The sequence below is a fragment of the Labeo rohita genome, unplaced genomic scaffold (genome assembly GCF_022985175.1).
Source record: "Labeo rohita strain BAU-BD-2019 unplaced genomic scaffold, IGBB_LRoh.1.0 scaffold_838, whole genome shotgun sequence".
Lineage (NCBI taxonomy): Eukaryota > Metazoa > Chordata > Actinopteri > Cypriniformes > Cyprinidae > Labeo > Labeo rohita.
The window spans coordinates 6,366-25,686 of record NW_026129786.1 but is presented as its reverse complement, the minus strand read 5'-3'; the positions used below and the strand labels follow the sequence as shown (position 1 = coordinate 25,686).

General features: G+C 46.2%; 1 pseudogene; it reads left to right on the top strand.

Moving 5' to 3' along the window:
• The first annotated feature begins 16,984 nt into the window (after positions 1-16,984).
• Positions 16,985-18,945, top strand: LOC127162093 (fish-egg lectin-like; annotated as a pseudogene).
• The last annotated feature ends 376 nt before the right edge of the window (positions 18,946-19,321 follow it).

The window sequence follows — 19,321 nt, the reverse complement described above, 5'->3', positions numbered from 1 at the left end:
ATTTTGAACATAGACGTGAAAATGATAAATAGGTTAAAAATCCAATGGTAATGCAATGTCTGATTTTAAAATGGTTTTGAAAGGATAATTTTTTCAATTGATATATAATTTCTTACAATTTCTAAAACATTATAGGGTAAAAGCCTGCGATGAAAGTCTTTTTTTTTTTTTGTGACAAAGGTCAGAACTCCTGTTATGATGTACATTTTTTATTTTTGTACTATTACTTTTCCTACATAATTTGTAGCACAAACAGTGGACAAATATCTATTTAGGAGTCTTAGACCTTTCCAACGATATACAGTTTTTGTCATGATTAGATTATGATCTATTTGTAATACGGTGAAGTAAACTTAGGCGTCCCAGCTGAGCGGACGGGTGATGGGTGAAAAGTCTTTTAATTTTAAGAATATTATTTTCTTTAATTCTTTTACCGTACATTTAAATCCTAGTGTTGGTGGGGAGAGAGCTAGAGTAAGGGGTTAGAGAGAGAGAGAGAGAGAGAGAGACAGAGAACGGGGGGTCGCGCACAAACGCAGACTGTGGAGAAAGTGAGGGTAAGGAGAAATAGAGAGTGAGAGAGGGTTAGAGGTGAGGTCATAATAATGACGAATTGCCTATCGATTGCTTGGGAAAGAGACAACTGGTCACGTCGTATGGAATTCCACAGATTTCTTAAAACATGCGTATCCTGTAACAGAAGAACGAATTTGGGGGGGCCCGCGAAAATGACAAGAGTGGTGGGGAGGCTGTGAGACACACACGCACGCTCAAACAGAAGCACACTCAGTCGGTTGTGAAAGCTTTGGGGTAATAGAGATAGTTTTTTAAAAAGTTTTTAGGTTTTTGCAATCCTCTCAACAACTATCTGGCACAAAGAGGTAAATGTAGAAGATCATTTATCCATTTTCTTTATTGATGGTCTTATTTTTAATTTCAGTTATTATTATTATTATTATTATTATTATTTATTGTTATTATATTATTGAAAAGCATTTTATATACAATCCTCAAATTGTATGTTAGGGTACTTTCACATACAACATTCACTCAAAACCTGTTAAAATTCTTTATTTATTCTGTTCATTCTTCTTTTCGTAAGAGGAGAGAGCTAGAGTAAGGGGGTTAGAGAGAGAAAGTCAGAGAGAGAGAGACAGACAGAGAATTTGGTAGTGGGGGAGGGGAGGGGTAGTGGGGGGAGGGGAAAGGTCAAAAGGTCAAAGCCATAAATCTTTTTGTCATAAGCAACCGTATATTGACTACTACTATACGCTTACTGTTTGTTTCATAGTCCATGAACATGCATTTCTGACAATTTTCATGATCTCTTTAAGATAATTCATGTAGTCATGAAGAAGCCCCATTAGCTCAGCAAAGGCGTGCAACATCTTTTACATTATCTAGGGCGGCCTCCTCCTTTAAAATCACTGTTGCATCAGTTTGGGGGATGTTTTTCATCAGTGGCCTAAAAGAGTTCCCTATCTGTCGTACACTCCGAGTTGTGTCGAGTAGTGTACGACACTAGGGGTCGCTCTTGAGAGCCCAAACACCTCTGACAGTTTTGAGAAAGGCCAATGAAAATTGGGTGTGCAGATTTGCATAGCTGACCACGCCCCGGACGTCCGGGTATAAATAGGGCAGCGTGTGCATCTGCTCACTCGTTCTGTTTTTCGGAGCCGAATGCAGCGTCTCTGCGTGAGAAGCGGCAACATTCACCTCTCTCGTCGTTGGATCTACGGCACAGACAGCGGTCTCTCCCTCTCTGACACTTCTCGTGTTGTGAGAGTCCCCTGGGTGCGTCGACGGCGATCTTCAAGAGAAGATTCTCTTCTGCAGAGAGCAAATTTTCTCTAAAAGAGCTCCACAGACGGATTGTGTGTTTCACGATGCCTTTCCGTCTGTGTCCTACTGGGTGCGGATTCTACCTTTCCCCGAACGATCGGCACGAACGCTGTGTTCAATGCTTGGGGCGTGAGCATGCTGACGCAGCGTTCGCTGAGGGAGGTTGTCAGCACTGCGAAGACATGCCCTTGGGCACACTCCGCTCGAGAGCCGCGTTCTTTTCGAAGAAGCCGCGGCGCTCCTCATCTGCTTCCCGCTCCGGTCCTTCTACTTCCGGGTACGAGGCCGTTGCGATGTGCGTCGAGGAAGAGCGGCAGGTGTTGAGCGAAGTTTTGCCAGTTGCGTCCTCGCAAACCGCTCACCCTGTGTGTCTACCGATTGAGTCTCCGGACGATTTTGAAAGCTCGTCTCAGTATGGGCTGGATCTTTTGTTCGGGGCTCCTGCTGAGGAAAAGGCAGCGTCCGTAGCATCGGAGGGAGAGCCGTCAGAGGCTGACGTCACAACCGAGTTCGCCGCTCCGGCGGTTGAATCTCAGTCTGTGGCAGACGCCGAAATGGCCGCCGCACTACAACGGGCAGCCAAGGAGATCGGGGTTGCGTGGGTTCCCCCGCCCAGCCCTGAGCCTTCAAGGCTGGATGACTGGTTCCTGGGCAGGGGGCGTGACTCGAAGCCACGCTCCTCCCCGGTCCCGTTTTTCCCGGAAGTGCACGAGGAGTTGACGAAATCGTGGAAAGCCCCTCTGTCGGCTCGTTCACGGTACGCTAACTCCCCGTCCCTCACCACCCTCGATGGCGGTCCAGCGAGGGGGTATTCGGAGGTTCCCCAGGTGGAGAGAGCGGTTGCGATGCACTTGTGCCCGCAAAACGCCGCCTCCTGGAGGGGCCGCCCGAGACTCCCGTCCAGGGCCTGTAAGTTTTCGTCTGCGCTTGTAGCGAAGGCTTACGCGGCCTCTGGGCAAGCTGCGTCCGCCCTCCACGCTATGGCGATTTTGCAGGTCTATCAGGCTAAGGTTCTTAAAGACCTGCACGAGGGTGCTCCCGACCCAGAGCTGTTACACGAGCTGCGCTCAGCGACCGACTATGCCTTACGGGCTACGAAGGTTACTGCGCAAGCTCTGGGGCGGGCGATGTCCACTATGGTGGTCCAGGAGCGCCACCTGTGGTTAAACCTGGCCGAGATGCGAGACGCCGAGAAGGTTCGCTTTCTCGACGCTCCCATTTCCCAGGCTGGCCTCTTCGGCGAAACCGTGGAGGAGTTTGCCCAGCAGTTCTCCACCGTGAAACAGCAGACGGAGGCCATCAAGCACATCCTGCCTCGGCGTGCAGCGAGTTCCGGCCCAGCTCAGCCGACGCAGCAGCCTCCGCCTGCTCCCCGCCGTGGAAGGCCCCCTACGAGGGTGGCTCAGACCCCGCAGCCTGCCGGGTCTGCAGCCAGACCCGCCCAACGGTCCAGCACTCGTAGGAAGGTGGCACCGCCAGCTCGTCCTCAGGCCACTAAGAACCCCCGGCAGGTTTCGAAGCGTTCCTGAGACGGGCAGCCCAGGGAGGAGGGATCGTTTGGCCTGTCCGGATCCACACTCGACGAGGGGACGAGCGCTGGATTCGGCTTCCACCCGGCTGTCTGCCACCCGGCAGACGGCCACCACTTGGTCAACAAAAGAGCAATTTTCTCCTTCTCTGGGCATATTACACAGCACCCCCGACCCTCCGCTCGATGGTCGGATGCTGTCTCCTCCGTTCAGGGCATGCGGTCACACACCTTCTGTGCTCCCTCATGCTCTAGAACAACGGGCTTGGTCAGACGATCTCCCCTGTCGGGTGGATCCTCTGCTAAGCTCGCACGGCTCGGTCTCCCTGGGCAAAGCAGCCAGTGGCCTTCGGGGCTTCTTACCTCCGACCACACGCTGTTTTCCCAGCGAAGGTTCCCCCACCCTTGGTACGTCGAATGTAACTCCTCTGCGGCCCCTAGCGGAGAACTTTCTGGATTGGCTGAATCTCCCCAATCCTTCCCGCTGGCTGCTCAAGACCATTCGGCTCGGCTATGCTATCCAGTTTGCACGTCGTCCGCCCAAGTTCTGCGGTGTTCTCACTACCTCGGTCCAGGGCTCCAACACCGCGGTTCTTCGGGCGGAGATCGCAGTCCTTCTGGCGAAGGGTGCGATAGAAACTGTCCCCTCAGCCGAAATGAAGAAAGGGTTTTACAGCCCCTACTTCATTGTACCCAAGAGGGGTGGTGGGCTCAGACCTATCCTGGATTTGAGGGTTTTGAATCGGGCCCTACTCAAGCTCCCGTTCAAAATGCTGACCCTCAAGCACATTCTTACGTACGTCAGGTTCCAGGATTGGTTTGTGGCGATAGACCTGAAAGACGCGTACTTTCATGTCTCGATCCTTCCAAGACACAGGCCGTTTCTACGGTTTGCCTTCGAAGGACGGGCATATCAGTACAAGGTTCTCCCCTTCGGCCTCTCCCTGTCGCCCGTCTTTACGAAGGTAGCAGAGGCTGCCCTTTCCCCCTCAGGGAAATGGGCATTCGCATTCTCAACTATCTCGACGACTGGCTGATCCTGGCTCACTCGTTGGATACGGTTTGCGTACACAGGGACATGGTTCTCAACCATTTGGCTCGCTTGGGGCTTCGGGTCAACTGGGAAAAGAGCAAACTCTCCCCGGCACAGAGGATCTCTTTTCTCGGTGTAGAACTGGACTCGGTCGGCATGTCTGCACGTCTCTCCCGGAGCGTGCACAGTCAGTTCTGAGATGCGTGGCAACGCTCAGGTGCGGCTCAGCGGTCCCCCTAAAACAGGTTCAGAGGCTCCTAGGGCACATGGCATCCTCAGCCGCGGTCACGCCGTTGGGTTTGATGCACATGAGACCGCTGCAGCATTGGCTCCGTACCCGAGTCCCCAGGAGGGCGTGGCACCACGGCACGTTCCGTGTGAACATCACACCATCGTGCCGCCAGACACTCAGCCCTTGGACGGACATCGTGTTCCTTCGGTCAGGAGTGCCCTTGGAACAGGTGTCCAGACGCGTCGTTGTCACCACGGACGCTTCCAGGACAGGCTGGGGTGCCACCTGCAACGGGCAGGCAGCTTCCGGGGTCTGGGCAGGCCCCCGGCTGCATTGGCACATCAATTGTCTGGAGTTGTTGGCAGTGCTTCTAGCTCTGAGGAGGTTCTGGCCTATGATTCAGAACAAGCACGTGTTGGTCAGGTCGGACAACATGGCGACAGTAGCCTACATCAACCACCAGGGCGGTGTACGTTCCTTTCGCATGTCACAACTAGCCCGCCACCTCCTGCTCTGGAGCCAACACAGACTCAGGTCCTTACGGGCCACTCACATTCCGGGCGATGCCAATCGAGTGGCCGATTCTCTGTCACGACAGGTTTCGCTCGGAGGCGAGTGGAGGCTCCACCCTCAGTCGGTTCAACTGATTTGGGATCGATTCGGCCAGGCGCAAGTGGATCTCTTCGCCTCACCGGAATCCACCCACTGCCAGTTGTGGTACGGGCTGACCGAGGCTCCCCTCGGTATAGATGCACTGGCACACAGTTGGCCGAAGGACCGGCTCAAGTATGCGTTTCCCCCGGTGAGTCTGATCGCACAAACTTTGTGCAAAGTCAGGGAGGACAAGGAGCAGGTCCTCTTGGTAGCCCCCTTCTGGCCCAACAGAACCTGGTTCTCGGACCTGGTTCTCCTGGCGTCAGCTCCTCCCTGGCGCATTCCCCTGAGGAAGGACCTCCTTTCCCAGGGGAAGGGCACAATTTGGCACCCGCGCCCGATCTCTGGAACCTCCACCTGTGGCCCCTGGACGCGACCAGGAGGACTTCAGAGATCTCCCACCATCAGTGGTGAACACACTCATTCAGGCAAGAGCTCCCTCTACCAGGCGGCTGTATGACTCTAAATGGCGCGTGTTTGTGAACTGGTGTTCTGCTCGGCTAAGGGACCCACGGAGTTGCGGCATCGAATCAGTGTTATCCTTCCTCCAGGAGGGCCTGGACAGGCACCTATCTGCCTCGACACTTAAGGTTCATGGCGCTATATCGGCTAATCATGACCTGGTGGGTGGCAGGTCGGTGGGAAAACACGATTTGGTAATCAGGTTTCTGAGAGGAGCCCGGAGACTGAACCCTCCTCGGCCACATCTTATCCCCTCTTGGGACCTTGCTGTGGTTCTCCGGGGCCTACAGCAGGGTCCCTTCGAGCCTCTTCAGTCAGTCAAACTCGATGCTCTCTCCCTAAAGACGGCTCTCCTGACTGCGCTCGCCTCGGTAAAGAGAGTGGGAGACCTCCAAGCCCTCTCCATCAACAGTTCGTGCCTGGAATTCGGACCAGCGGATTCTCACGTCGTCCTGAGACCCCGGCCTGGATACGTGCCCAAAGTCCCCACCACTCCCTTCAGAGACCAGGTGGTGACTTTGCAAGCTATCTCTTCCCAGGAAGATGACCCCAACCTGACCTTGTTATGCCCAGTCCGTGCCCTGCGCATCTACTTGGAACGCACTCAGCCCTTCAGACGTTCTGAACAGCTCTTCGTCTGTTATGGGGGACAGCAGAAGGGGAAGGCTGTCTCCAAACAGAGGATCTCCCACTGGCTGGTGGACGCAATTCGGGTGGCCTACCAGGCCAGAGGCCTACCCTGCCCTCTGGAGGTAAGAGCCCACTCGACTAGGGGCGTCGCTGCCTCGGCAGCCCTGGCAAATGGGGCCTCATTAACAGACATCTGTAGAGCTGCAGGTTGGGCTACACCTAACACATTTGCCAGATTTTACAATTTACGCATGGAGCCAGTGTCAGCTAGAGTCTTGAATACCAGCTCTTGACTCAGTTCTCTGGTTGGTGTAGAGCTTGCTTTAAAGCGCTTCCCCTAACGGTGATTACGCTTCTGAGTTTCAGTAGGTTTCCTAGCGTGAACCCTGGACACCATCTCCATCATTGGCACCTCTGGACGTGGCAGAGTTTTGCGGAGGGACTCGCTACGACCGGTCACAAGGTATGGTCACCTTTGTTCTGATTGAATTGTGCCCCATATGTAGTGGCTCCTTATGTGGCCCCATGTGTGTATCCCCACCTATAACTCCTGTAGTGCGGTGTTTCCCCTGAGGACTGGTTTGTCTCTAGGGTCTGAGTCTGGTGGTCTCCCCCGGTGTGAGTCCCACCTCAGCCCCCATGTTTAATGTTGTCACTTGTACCCCCCCTGTTGGGCAGGTTGTGAACTCCGTAGCGCCGTTTTTCCTTCGGGGAGGAGGCGCTTTCCCAACGCTCGCAAGACACTCGGCCGCTCTACTGAGGAAGGCCCGGCTGCAGAACCCTGGTACAGGTCAGTCTTGGACGTTGGATGGTCACGGAGGAGGTGAGCTGCACTTCGTTAACACGTTGCCTGTTACTTCTGCGCTTATCACTCGTGACGCGGCCAGTAAGGTGGCGGTTTTCTACGGGGACCCCTAGTGTCGTACACTACTCGACACAACTCGGAGTGTACGACAGATAGGGAACGTCTCGGTTACGTATGGTAACCCTCGTTCCCTGATGGAGGGAACGGAGACGTTGTGTCTTCCGTGCCACCTTCCTGGACCGCCTCTGAGTGAGTTGAGACCCTCGGCTCCTCAGATCAGAACGAGTGAGCAGATGCACACGCTGCCCTATTTATACCCGGACGTCCGGGGCGTGGTCAGCTATGCAAATCTGCACACCCAATTTTCATTGGCCTTTCTCAAAACTGTCAGAGGTGTTTGGGCTCTCAAGAGCGACCCCTAGTGTCGTACACTACTCGACACAACGTCTCCGTTCCCTCCATCAGGGAACGAGGGTTACCATACGTAACCGAGACATCTATGTTTTGATTATCACTCTGAGTCCAATTCATAGTCTTTTTTTCATCTTTTTGTTCAAAATATCATTTATTTCTTTATTATTATTATATATGAAACTTACCCACATTCAAGTGTTTATAAAATTCATGCATAAAGCTAGAATAAAATGTTTTTGTTTACAAGTAGATATCCTGTTTTTTCTTTTGATATTTTGTATGTTCAGGTATTTATATAACAAAATATATACAAATTTATTCCTAACAGGGACATAGTAGTATACTTAACGTATGATGTAAAGTTCACTTAAAGAAAACTTACGAGTATACTTGCAGTATAAAACTAAACTAGTATATTACTAAACTAGTAGTTTACTGAGACTATACTTCAAACTGTACTAAAAATGCAACAAGTATTTAATTAGTAAACTATCTGTCAGACCTTTTGGACTGTTTTTGTGTGTTTTATACCTAAGTATACCTAAGTTCACTTTTGTAGACGTAGCCTTTGTGAAGTGTCCTACATCTGCCGGGTCCCTGAGTCCTTCTGATCAGTTGTTTTTAACTGTTCCCAGGTGTTACTTACCTTTGCACATTAAATTGGCTATGACTATTTCAGTTTTTTTAATTCCTGTTGAGTTTTGAGTTGTTGCGTCTGATTTGTTATTTTGTAGCCTATTGTTTGTCTCTGTATTTTGGTATTATTCTTTTTATTATTATTATTTATGTACAGTACATTGGGTAACTATGGTTGAAGTAAATTTGTTGCATTGATTAAGTTATTGATTTCTTTGTTCTCATTGTTTACTTGAGATGTTTTTAGCTTTGGATCTCTGAAAATATCTAAAATTCATTAGTAATATAGCTTTGTCCTATGACAGCAACTTAAAGTGTCTTAGTTTTGAATGTCTCTGTTCTTGAAATCCAGCATTGGCGCGTTGGGCCTAAATTCTGACCTACTTTGCAAAAAACAAAAAAAACAAAAAACAAAAACGGTCTGAACTGTTTATAAACAAGTTCCTTAAACCTGAATTATCATGTTGGGTTACTGTGAATAATACCCCACAGTTTTATTCTGATTTCCTCATTCTTGGGATAGGACAGATGTCTTGTAAGCAATGTGAAAACTTTTCCCTGTAATCTGATATACCTAGAGTAAATGCTACATAAAAACCTTTTGTTTCAATTCAGTGTCCAATGACTAGCTCTATTTCCAAAGTTCTTAGACAATATCTTAGTCTGCTATCATGATCTGCGCTAACTTTGAGTCCAACTTTGACTCTGTGCTAGTGTCTGTAAATCCCTTTTTGGGTGTTTTTAGTTAAACACACTTCTAGTTAAGTATCATCCATTTAATAAAGTCCTTCAGGCTTATTTGAAAACTACAGGTATGTGTGTTGGCCCTCCAGGAGCTGAGTTTGACATCCCCGATTACCTTTTACCCTTTCATCCTCATGTCCCTAGAAGACAAACAGCTTGAAGAGTGGCTGGATGGATATTTTAGCTTCTCAGCTTTACTGGTATTGCACAGGTGATAAGAACTGAGCAGTTGAATTAAGGTTAATCAGACCACAGAATCATGTTTCTGTTTTTGGCTAATTTCACATAGGCTTTTATGTGTCATGCACTGAGGAGAGGCTTGCACCTCAGACGATCTAGTGATGGCTGTCCTTCTGCAAGTTTCTTCCATCTCTCCACACATGATCTCTGGAGCTCAACTGGAGTGACCATCAGGTTTTTAGTCATTTCTCTTACCTCTCTCCTAGTTTTTGCTCTGATATTCATTCTCACCTGTTAGATCTGTGTAAACAGGTGTGTGTCTTTCTGAAGTAGCCCTATATCCAGTCAACTGAATTTGCCACAGACTGCAATGTAGAAACATTTCAAACATGATCCTGAGAAACTTAACACTTTGCTTACTTCAACATGAGCTAATGATTAGTGAATTCAGAAACTAAACAAGAATGAATAAAGAACTAAACATACATACTGTATGACTGGGGTCATATTCATCCATGAATAATAAAAACTTTAAAGGGGTCATCGGATACCCATTCTTGTCTACATCCCTGCTCTGGCATCAAAACAATGGCGATCGGACTGTTACAGCTCATTCAAGGCGGGTCTGAGTTAAGACGGCTGTGTCAATCAATCTATCATTTGACTTCACACGGACAAGAAGCTAAAAATGGCTTGATTTGAAAAAGGGGAAATTATTTTTACAGTTCAATTAAAAACCACTGTGTTTTGTCATTATAGTGTAGGTGTGTACACACACTGCCAACACACATTAATGTTCAAACAACATGTAAAAGTGAACTTTGCATCCGATGACCCCTTTAAAGTCAGTGGAGATTGCAATGGTCTTGCAAAAGAAAAAATGTAATGGAACCAAATTAATAATTAAAGACATGTTTGATGCCATAAAAAAGTTACCTTGATGACAGATATCAGTGTGTACAAATAAATAATGTTAAATCAGATTTAATGAAATTTACTTGTGGTGTTCAGCAAGGTTCAGTGCTAGGTTAAATTATTTGTACTTAATATAAATGATATTTGTAAAGTGTCTAAAGTATTTGAAAATGGCTTTGGAACTAAATACTGCTAAATACTGTGGAAAACAAACTAATTTTTTTTTTTTTAAATGGTTTGATGATAACAGACTTTCACTGAATTTAAAGTAAAACTAAGTTTATAATATTTAGTAATCAACAGAGTAACAATAAAGTTAAATTAAGGATTAACAATAAGGACATAGAAAGAGTGTATGAAAATAAATTTTTGGGTGTTATAATTGATCATAAATTATGTTGGAAACCACATATTAATCATGTAAAAACAAAAATGTCCAAATCTATTGCAATATTAAATAGAATTAATCATATACTGAATGAAAACACTTTATATATATTGTCTTGTGCACTCATAGTTCCATACATTACGTATTGTGTGGAGGTGTGGGGTCATACATATAAAAAATGTATAAATTCAATATATATTATAACAAAAGAAAGCTATAAGGATTGTTAAAATGGCTGATTATTACCAACCAACAAACAAAATGTTTATTAAACTACATGTTTTATTTGTAGATTTAGTTGATTTATATACAGCGCAGACAATGTACAAAGTTTATAATAATTTACTTCCAAATTGTATTCAGAGGCTGTTCAAAATAAGAGAAAGTCAGCATAATCTAAGAGGAATGTTTATGTTTAAAAAAGTAAGAGTAAGAACTAATGTAAAAAAATAGGTGTATATCTGTCAAAGGGGTAAATCTATGGAATAAATGTGATAAGGAATTAAAATTCTGTAATTCACTTTGCAAATTTAAGGAAATGTTTAAATACAAGGTGATAATTATATGACTCAGTATTACAAAAATGTGAATGTATTGGTTAAAATATTTATGTAATAGTTGGAATGTATATTTCTGTTATCATGAAGTGTGTATGTACATTTTGGGAAATGTTTTATGTAATTTTGTTCATTTTGTATGATCAAATTTAGTAAAAAGTGTTGTTTATTAGTTAATTATGTATAAAGAGTAGGCATAATAAGCAAGCCTTCAGCCTACACCTTTTTCAGTAACCATGTTTATTTATTTATTTTTGTGAAAAGTTGTCTGTGAGGACCAAAATAAAATGATTGATTGATTGATAATTAAAAAAAAAAAAAAATATTGCTTACTATAATAGCTACAACACTCCCACCTTGTGGGCTATTACGTTATTACCATGAGTTAACCTGCACTGACACAGAAGGAACAATCCAAATACACCATGTAACTTGTAATCTTTATAAAATAAGATTTCATCTTTTAGACTGGGTCTGCCTTAATTTTGAAGCATTACATTTGTCCGTTTATTTGCACTATTAATTTAGTGTATAATGCCATTGTTCTTTGCTTTTGTCTTTTTAAAATGTATAATGAATTAAATCAGATGACTACTTGTAAAAGTGCTAAATACATTAAATGCTGGAGACCATAATATGAATGCATACAGATGTTGTTTTTTTTTTTTTTTTTTTTTTAAATTGGTTGACTTCCAGAATAAAAAAAAAATCTTGATAATTTACTCAAGGAAATCCAAGATGTTCATGTCTTCAGTCGAAAATAAATTAATGTTTTTGAGGAAAACATTCCAGGATTTTTCTCCATATTTGACTTCAATGGGTATCAATGGGTTGAAGGTCCAAACTGCAGTTTCAGTGCAGCTTCAAAGGACTCTACACATTCCCAGCCGAGAAATAAGGGTCTTATATACTTTTTAACCACAAATCTCATTTTGCACTAGCTCAACTTCACACATTACATCCTTGTGTGTGCTTATCTACACAAGGAATCTGTCTTGGTGACGGAAGCGTCCAGTGCACAGACAGGATGACAAGTGACAAGACACAGATAACAAAAATAAACAAGTGATTAAAAATAAATATGTCAAAAGACAATATAATATATGTACAGATGTGTTATATACAAATTATGCAAGGGAATTTGAATACATGTTAAATCAATAACATATGTGTAATAAATATAAGTATGGATAGCGGGTGGAGTTGGGAGTGAGAATGTGTTGTCCATGATGATGAGTGGGGGGGAGTGCAGTGGGGTTCCTCCTGAAGTCCACGATCGATCTCCACTGTTTTGAGCGTGTTGAGCTCCAGGTTGTTAGGACTGCACCAGACAGCCAGCTCTTTAACCTCCTGTCAGTAGGCAGACTCATCACCATCCTGAATAAATTCATTCAACCAAAGCCAAAAGCCCAGTTCCCAAAAAAAAGGTCACTAAAACACCAATCACCATAATGGTGAATTCAAACAGACTTCAACAACCTTTGTGCTGTGTGCCATATGAAAGAAATAAAGCTGTACTGGTCTGTAATAAGTGAATGTGGTAATGCTGATTTTGGAGTTGTTTAACCATCCTCTGATGAGATGTTGATTTTATTTGCAGTTGATTTCATCTAAGGCTGTGTGACTGTATATCAGTTGTAGTTGTGTTTCTGCTCTTTACTTTTTTCTGTCTTCAGTGATTCTGCTTTTTAACCGCATATGTCATCACTAATGCTCAGTCATCACTTGTAGACCAAATCTGCTTTATTTCACTAACTGCAATATTGCTTCAGGTCACTGTTCTCAAAACAGTTAACACAGTGAGCTGAACACTTTGTAATTGACCATATGCACAGAGCGTTCTTTGGAACTTCCACATAATGATAAGCCAGATCATAAACTTTCCGTGAAGCTCATTTTATATGTGTGTAACGCCAAGCCAGCAGAGGGAGCCCTCACCCTAGAACTGCCTGCACACTCCCTCTGCTGCTTCTATTGTTACTTCCTGTTTGTCACTATTTAAAGACTCACCATGTGCTCACTGACTTGCGAAGTATTGCCAGTTTTACCTGCCTTACCGAGCGTTTCTATATTTACTCTGTTGGATTACCTGTTGCCGTCTTGCTTTGCTTTTGGTTTATTGAGTTTACGGATTACCCTTGTCGGATTGTTTGCCTGATTGGACTGACTTCTTGGTATTTGACCCACTGCCTGTGTTATCACCTTGCTGCTCGGATTACGTTTATGGTTTTGGACTGCTTTCCTGGTTATTGACCCTCTGCCTGTTTCATGTGTAAGTTTGCTGTTGTTTCCAATAAACTTCTGCATATGGATTTTAACGCCGCCTCAGCGTCCACGTTACAGAATACTTCGCCACCCAAGAATCCAGCGGAAGTTACAAATACACAACCAACCATGGACCCAGCAGATCGTCTCATCAGTCTCCGACAAGGAAACCATCCAATAGAGGATTATGTAACCGACTTCTGTGATCTGTGTTATCAGATGAACTTTAACGATACATCTCTCAAAGATCTTTTTCGGTTTGGTTTAAGTAAGGACATTTCACGTCTCATGCCACGCAATACCCCACACTGGACTCTTGAAAAATACATAGACTTAGCTTTGCGTTTAAGTGGCTCACCTTTTACTGTCGGGATTGCGGACGAGGGACCCCGCAATCCTGCAGTAGCTACCCCACCACAACCAGCTCCCTTCACCTCAAGCAAACCAGAGACCCGTCACATCCCAACCTTCATGTCCGGTATCGTCACCGTCACGCCAGAGGCTCCTCAAACCAAGCCTGCCAAGCCAAAGCCAGCTCAAGTCACGTCCACTAAGCCAAGGTCTGTTCACGTCATGCCTGCCAAGCCAAAGCCTGCTCAAGCCACATCCACCAAGCCAAAGCCTGCTCACGCCATGCCTGCCGCTCCAGGGCCTGCTCACGCCATGCCTGCCGCTCCAGGGCCTGCTTACGCCACGTTTGCCGCTCCAGAGCCTGCACCTGTCATGGCCGCCCTCCCACAACCAGCCCACAAGATGGCCGCCGTCCCTAAGACAGTCCACAAGATGGCCGCCATACCAGAGCCAGTCCACAAGATGGCCGCCATCCCCAAACCTGTTCACAAGATGGCTACCATTCCAGAGCCAGTCCACAAGATGGCCGCCTTCCCCAAGCCAGTTCACAAGATGGCCGCCATCCCAGAACCACACCACATGATGGCACACATACTGGACTCACCCCTCATGGCCGTATGGGCAGCTAAAATGGCAGCTACCCCTGATTCCATTCAAGTTGCAGCTGTGTCAAGTCAAGTCGCAGCTGCGTTTCCTGAGTCAAGTAAAGTCACAGCTGCCACCCCCGAGCCAAGCAAGATTACAGCTACTGTTCCTGTGTCAAGTCAAGCTGCAGAGCCACGTCAAGCTGCAGAGCCACGTCAAGCTGCAGAGCCAAGTCAAGCTGCAGATACATCTTCAGAGTCAGGTCAAGTTGCAGCTGTGTCTCCTGTGTCAAGTCAAGCTACAGCAGCTGCTCCAAAGTCCAAGGCTTCCAAGTCAAGTCCAGTTCCAGGGTCAAGTCCAGCTACAGAGCCCGGCCAAGCAACAGAGTCAAGTCAAGCAACAGAGTCAAGTCAAGCAACAGAGTCAAGTCAAGCAACAGAGTCAAGTCAAGCAACAGAGTCAAGTCAAGACACAGCTGTTGTTCTCCATGAATCAAGCCAAGTTACAGCTGTTCTCCATGAGTCAAGCAAGGCCACAGCTATTCCCCATGAACCAAGCCAAGTCACAGCTGTGTTCCACGAGCCAAGCCAAGATACAGCTGTTGTTCTCCATGAGCCAAGCCAAGATACAGCTGTTCTCTATGAGCCATGCCAAGTCACAGCTGTTCCCCACGAGTCAAGCCAAGTCACAGCTGTTCCCCACGAGTCAAGCCAAGTCGCAGCTGTGCCCCACGAGTCAAGCCAAGTCACAACTGTTCCTGAGTCAAGCCATGTTGTTCCTGAGTCAAGTCACGTTACAGCAGATCTTCACAAGCCAAGTCAAATTGCTACTGTCTTCCCTGAGCTAAGCCACGCCACAGTTGTTCTTCATGAGCCAAGTCAAGTCACAGTTGACCTTCACAAGCCAAGTCAAGTCACAGCTGGACTGCACAAGCCAGGTCAAGTCCGGCCACGGCAGGCCTCCCTGAGTCAAGTCCGGCCACGGCAGGCCTCCCTGAGTCAAGTCCGGCCACGGCAGGCCTCCCTGAGTCAAGGCAAAAAGCTGTTGTCCTACCAAAACCTCACCAGGTCCCTTCTAACCTTCTCAATCCACTTCACGTATCTACCGACCCAAGCCACGCAGAGCCCACGCTCCCGAGCCACGCAGAGCCCACATTCACAAGCCACAAGCCCATAACATCAGCACCCTCAAGGTCAACAGACACCCCATTATCTACTGTGTTGCCTGTAATGGCCGTAGCCATCTTCAGTGTGTGGGCTGCATACTGTGCCCCAGAGGCCTCGCCTGTCCACGAGTCTGCTCCAGAGGCCTCGCCTGTCCACGAGTCTGCTCCAGAGGCCTCGCCTGTCCACGAGTCTACACCAGAGGCCTCTTCTGTCAAAGAGTCTGCGCCAATGCCCCCAGAAGCAGCAGCTCCGGCTGCAGAACCTCCTAAAGGGGCGGCGTTTTCCCAAGGACTCTCTGCCCGTCCTGTCACGGCCATGAAGGCCATTTATGACTTCCCTGCCTCACCTGCCCAAGCATCTGCGCCCATGCCCCCAGAGGTGTCAGCGCATGCTGTAGATCCTCCTATGGGGGCGGCGTCCCAGGATGAACTCTCTGTCTGCCATGTCGCAATCAAGAAGACCGAGGAAGGCATTCATGTACACACCGCTCTGCTTTGCATGTCATTAGTCCCACTGTGGATATCTCTGCTCCTGTCTGCTCTGCCTGCTCTGCCTACCCTGCAATGGCTCCCTGTTATGCCTGCTCTGCCTGCCTCGCCATGGCTCCTTGCTCTGCCTGCCCTGCCTGCCCTGCAATGGCTCCCTGTTATGCCTGCCTCACCATGGCTTCCTACTCTGCCATTGCTCCACGGCCCAGGCCCTCCAGTGTTTCACGGTCTGCTACTGCACCACGGCCCAGGCCCTCCAAGGTTCCACTGTCTGCCATTGCTCCACGGCCCAGGTCCTCCAAGGTTCCACTGTCTGCTATTGCTCCACGGCCCAGGACCTGCAAGGTTTCCCGGTCTGCTACTGCACCACGGCCCAGGCCCTCCAGTGTTCCACTGTCTGCCATTGCTCCACGGCCCAGGTCCTCCAGGGTTCCACTGTCTGCCACAGCTCCACGGCCCTGGTCCTCCAAGGTTACATTGTCTGCCACAGCTCCCCAGTCCAGGTCCTCCAGTGCTTCACTGTCTGCCACTGCTCCATGGCCCAGGTCCTCCAGTGCTTCACTGTCCGTCCCTGCTCCACGATCCAGGCCCACCTGCTCTACATGGACCTGGCCCTCCACCCCACCCCCTGTTTAGCCTCTGTTCCCCCACCCACCTGGACTGTTGTTGTTTTGAGCGCCAGGAGTCGCTCCTAGGGGGGGGGGATTCTGTAACGCCAAGCCAGCAGAGGGAGCCCTCACCCTAGAACTGCCTGCACACTCCCTCTGCTGCTTCTATTGTTACTTCCTGTTTGTCACTATTTAAAGACTCACCATGTGCTCACTGACTTGCGAAGTATTGCCAGTTTCACCTGCCTTACCGAGCGTTTCTATATTTACTCTGTTGGATTACCTGTTGCCGTCTTGCTTTGCTTTTGGTTTATTGAGTTTACGGATTACCCTTGTCGGATTGTTTGCCTGATTGGACTGACTTCTTGGTATTTGACCCACTGCCTGTGTTATCACCTTGCTGCTCGGATTACGTTTATGGTTTTGGACTGCTTTCCTGGTTATTGACCCTCTGCCTGTTTCACGTGTAAGTTTGCTGTTGTTTCCAATAAACTTCTGCATATGGATTTTAACGCCGCCTCAGCGTCCACGTTACAGAGTGCTATATATAGGTGGAGACTCTTGAGACTCCTCTTCTGCCTCATTCTTATCAGAAACTGAAAAAAATAATTGCAAGATTGTACATCGTGATAGTGGCAAGAACGTTCAGTTTTATATGATTTAACAACATATAATTTGAATGCTGAGCCTGGTAAACCCAGGAGAGTACCTAGACATGTAGTTGTACATTTACAGTAAATGCTTACAGCTAAACGCTATCATAACTGTTTAGGCTAACGTTAGCTAGCTAGCGATGCTTCTCTTTAAGGACATCTTATTCTTGATGATCTTATTCTTGTCTTCATAGTCATGAACACATTTTTTAAATCTTGTAATATAAGCCTTTATTATTTTTCAACTCTACAGCTGTGCAGTAAAATTCATTTCAAAGATTCACTTTTCATTCATAAAGATGACATAAATTTTTTTTTTTTTCACATAAAACAACAACTTCGTAAGATTAAAATGACATGAAATTACCGTTAACCAGAAGATGACAGCAGAGGATCACTCGTTAACTGCAGCTGCCATTTTAACTCACTAGTTTTTTCAAGTCTTACTTTTCGATTTATTATAAAATTACTAGTATAAACAATTTTAGTACTTTTACCACACTGAAGTATATTGCATAACAAGTGGCAGCAAAAGAAAAGGCAAAAAAAAAAAAAAAAAAAAAAAAAAAAAAAATTAAAAGTCTGTGTATTTGCAATCACTGATTATTTAGCACCCTGTTATCACAGATTTACACTGTACTGTGATGAGCGGTAACCTGAAGCAGATAGATGCTGGATCTGGTTCAGTGGTTGGTGTGAACAATCTAAATGAAGTGTTTGTCCTGATTGATAACATCTTCACAAAGATCAGCGGGTCTCTAACGCACTTCAGTGTTGGTCCTGCTGGTCAGCTGGGGGTGGATTCAGCAAACAGAATCTTCAAGTATCAGAGTGGTTCCTTTAGTCAGCTTCCAGGTATAGAGTTACAGAGAGCAAAATTTAAGAAAAAACAACTTTGACCAGCCAATTTACATGTTTAATTTTAAAATAGACAAAGTCCCAAAGACATTATCTTATTAAACTGACTCACGCTTCATCCATCCAATTTTATTTGTAGGGCTTCTCAGACAGGTTGATGCTGGAGGTGATCAGATCATTGCAGGTGTCAATATGAATGATGAAATATTCTGTTTAAATATACATGATAACAACAAATGGCCATCCAGCACTCCTTGGATTCATCTTAACGAAGGTCTAAAGTATTACAGCTGTGGCACATACAGCTGTTAGGGAGTAAACCTCCATGACCAAATCTTCATCATGAAGGTAATGACACAGTGTTAAATACAAGGGATTGAGTATATGAGTTCAATACACCAGTTTAAAAGTACAATAATAATGCAAGGGGTTAGAGTTTTTAACAAAATTGAAGAAATAAGACACTGTGGTGAAAGCAGCAAAAACAGTTTCCTGATGTCTCTTTTGGTCTTGTACAGGATGTGTCTAATAATGCCTGTTCTGGTGACTGGCAGCATATTCCTGGGGCTCTGTCCATAATTGAAGTAGCAACTGATGGCAGTGTCTTTGTCTCAACCATGAAGGGAACTTATACCAAAGGTGAGCTGAACAGTTAGAGTATTACAATTTGTATGAACAAAAGTGATGAATTCATCAAGAATGATTTTCTGATCAAATCAAACACTGTATTCATGAAACATGAATGTCTTCATTTTCGTCTGTTTTCGTCTAATTGGAGTCACTCGCTCCAACCCCGCTGGGCGCTGGCACAGACTGGCAAGGGATGGTTGCCTGTTCCAACGGCCACATGCATGTGAGCTTTGACCTGGGAGTGCTGTGGGTCGTGTGTGTTGACGGCTCAATCCATAAATGCTCTTTATAATCTGTCGCTGCAATAACAGAGGAGCTCAATTTTTAAAGGGGTCATCGGATGCCCATTTTCCACAAGTTGATATGATTCTTTAGGGTCTTAATGAAAAGTCTCTAATATACTTTGATTAAAAATTCTCAATGGTTTTGTAAAACAACACCCTTTTTACCTTGCCAAAATCAGCTCTGCAAAAATCATCTCATTCTAAGGGGTTGTTCCTTTAAATGCAAATGAGCTCTGTTCGCCCCACCCCTCTCTTCTCTGTGTGGAAAGACGGTCTTGTTTACATTAGCCGTACTTCCGAACCACCACATTATAAGGAAAGGCGATCGCAAAGATTCATAAAAAATGCTTATACTCACTTCTGCTGTAAGTGAAGCTGGATCATGAATGATTCGCGCAAACATAGATGGATAT